Source organism: Quercus suber, unplaced genomic scaffold (genome assembly GCF_002906115.3).
Source record: "Quercus suber isolate HL8 unplaced genomic scaffold, Cork oak 2.0 scaffold_462, whole genome shotgun sequence".
Classification (NCBI taxonomy): domain Eukaryota; kingdom Viridiplantae; phylum Streptophyta; class Magnoliopsida; order Fagales; family Fagaceae; genus Quercus; species Quercus suber.
The window spans coordinates 246,517-249,489 of record NW_027069913.1 but is presented as its reverse complement, the minus strand read 5'-3'; the positions used below and the strand labels follow the sequence as shown (position 1 = coordinate 249,489).

The following is a 2,973-nucleotide window of genomic DNA, read 5'->3' as shown; positions in this document are numbered from 1 at the left end:
TATTTCATGTTACTCAAATTTCATCAACAAAACAAACATCTAAAACAATCCCAAAAATTTGAACCCCGGTTCCCTTCTTAACCAATGAACAGCTGAAATGGAAGAAGAAAGAGAATACAAATCCTCTATCCCATTTTTTGTGTTCCGCTTTGAATTTAAATCTTCATAAAGCATGTAAAATAGAGCCACATCATCTAGTGGGAAACAATGGAGAATTATTAATGGAGTATATGTCTGAGGAACAACAAAAATTACATTTTAAAGCCTATAATTTGGGAGTTCTAGTAAATTAAATTTTGTTATGATTAAACTCTACAATTTCAAAAATACCCAATAATTTTGTTATGATTAAACTCTTTTTTGTTATGATTAAATCCAATAATACGAAATCTCCATGTATTATGAAATCTCCAGAAAAAATGAGATTTAAACTCTGCAATTAAACCCGATAAATTGAACTCTACAATTTCAAAAATAACAACTTAAACCCGAGATTTGAAAAAGTAAAAACTTAAACACCAAAGTCGTTCAACTTAAATGTGTTGAGGTCTAATTTGGTTTTTTAATTTATAGAGTTTAATTTCTTGCTTTTAAAACTATAGAATTTAATTTTGTTAGTTTTTGAAATCTCAAGGTCTAATCTGTTATATACCTTTGAACCATAGTGTTTAATTTGTTACACCCCTAAATTATAGGGTTTAAAATGTAATTTTCTTTAAAAATAGTAGTAAAATTTAGAAGTAAGCCAATTGTGGCAATCAATCCATAAGTCATAACTGGATTGCATGAAGGTTTGAACCAACCTTTGGTAAAAATAATTAGACCTTTTCATGCTAACATAAACACGAAATTTGCCATACACAAGCAAAACTCAAAAGTCCAAAACCCAAATAAAAGATGAAATATAATATATATATATATATATATATAAAAGTTTCAAATTTTAAAATTTAAAATTAAATTAATTAATAATAAAATAAATAAATAAATAAAACCCTGAAGTTAGAAATCATGGGTATGAACTATGAAAAATGGGAATAATGTTAGAAGCTGCCTCTGCGTGAAGACAATGTACAAAACAAACACAAAGCAGAGAGAATGAGAGAGAGATATACCAGCTCCTGTAGAAGCAGCTCCTTGAATAAGGGTGAGGGGAACCATGAGAGGTTTTGAGGAGACAGGTGAAGCTGCTTTATCATTCTCCACCAAAGAAAGCAGACCCTCTTTCTGCTTTTCTATCACAGTTAAGTCCTCAAAAGAACCCAGCTCAGATCCACTCAAAACCACCCCAACAACACAGCAAACATAACCCAGAACCGTCAATATCACCTTCATTCTTCTTCTTCTTCTTCTTCAGCTCAGTTCAACTACACTCACTCACTCTCAACCTCTGTAGAGAGAGAGAGAGAGAGAGAGAACAGACAAGTAAGAATGCAATGCAAATGCAAACGCAAACACAGGCATAAATAGCGGAGAAAGTGAGTGAGACTGACACTGTGGACCTTTGTCTTTCTGTGTGTCTCTCTCAAATTGTGTGAAGGAGCTGTAACCCACGTCCCAGTCAGTCCCTATCCAACTTTTAATTGTGTGCGGCCATTAAACACTTCCTTCCTTTTTCACTGCTCTAAATTATTGCCAAAAATGTTTACTCCTCTTACGAAGTATAATGAGAAAGAATCTGCAGAGAGTTTTATCTTTGATTTATTACTGATATCATTCTGGAATCTGGGGTCTATTATTGTTTGTAAGAAAAGTTATTTTATTGTTCATCAAAAAAGAAAAAGTAATTTTATTATTATTGTTTGAAATTAACTACGGAAGAAGGAAATATAGTCAATTCCACACTCGAGTTTATGTTGAATTCAACGCTTTGTCCCACACTTGTAAAAAAAAAAAAATTTTGTTTATTAGAATTTCATAATAAATAAATAAATAATTAAAAATGTTTTGTTTATACTTTTGGTCCTTAAGCTGTCCCATAATGTGTCACGGAATACATGATGTATTTTGAAATGTTTTAATCTATAGATAATGTTTAGATATTGTTTATTTTACTGAAACTAAAAATTTATTGTTAAAAGTACTATAAATAAAAATAAAAGTTAATTGAAATAATATAGTGGGATTCATGAATAGTACTAAAAAGTACAATGAAATCCATAAATAATAGCAAAAATAAATTTAATAGTAAAATAATTTTAATTTTTCATTCTTATCCAAAATCGCATACTAAATACATGTCATTAAAAAATAAAAATAAAAAGAAAAGAGAGACAAATCGTCAACATTCAAAAGTTGAACTTATTACTTGAGTGATTAGATAAATAATTAATTATTTTCCTCCAATTTAAATTAAAAGTCAGACTATTTTTATTTTTTATATTCTTGATTGCATGTTATTAAATTTGTTTTTATCTTTTTCATAATGAAATTGCCTTTTATCTTTTGCTGGACTTTATTTTAATTGTTGTTTCCAAAGCACTTATATTTAAGTAAGAAAAATCTAAATATTAGAAAAATATAACTACTTTCTCAAAAAAAAAGTAGAAAAATATAACTATACATTTATTATATATAAATAATTAATACATGAAAATAAAACATTTACCTTATTAAAAATCTCTGTAATTACATATCATAAATTGAGGCTACAGTATTTTCTAATTATTATACCAAGATAATTAATACATGCTAATTAATAGGTATTTATTAGCCCTTTTGCATTTATTAGTCTAGATATGAAATTTTAAAAATATGGTAATTATTAATAAGTATTTATTTATTATTGTATTTTGTATATGAATCTATCTATTCTGCCATTAAAATAAAATATCACTTGATAGTAATTTTTGAATTAAAAAAATCAATAATGACATGTAAAATTGTGAGACCTCAATAACTTTTGTTTCAAAATACTATAGGGTAAACCAAAAGTCAAACATTATGGATGTAGCATTACTCTTATATTATTGA

The 2,973-nt window shown here is 27.5% G+C and overlaps 1 long non-coding RNA gene across 2 annotated transcripts; it reads right to left on the bottom strand.

Moving 5' to 3' along the window:
* Nucleotides 1–1,334: 1,334 nt before the first annotated feature.
* On the bottom strand, nt 1,335–1,835 carry LOC136062878 (uncharacterized). 2 transcript variants are annotated; one of them, XR_010624614.1, is made up of 2 exons: nt 1,494–1,835; nt 1,335–1,390 (listed from the first exon to the last, which is right to left on the bottom strand). It is a non-coding gene; the product is annotated as an uncharacterized LOC136062878 (long non-coding RNA). The 2 variants fall into 2 exon arrangements; XR_010624613.1 differs by having other exon boundaries at nt 1,503–1,835.
* Between the last annotated feature and the right edge of the window lie 1,138 nt (nt 1,836–2,973).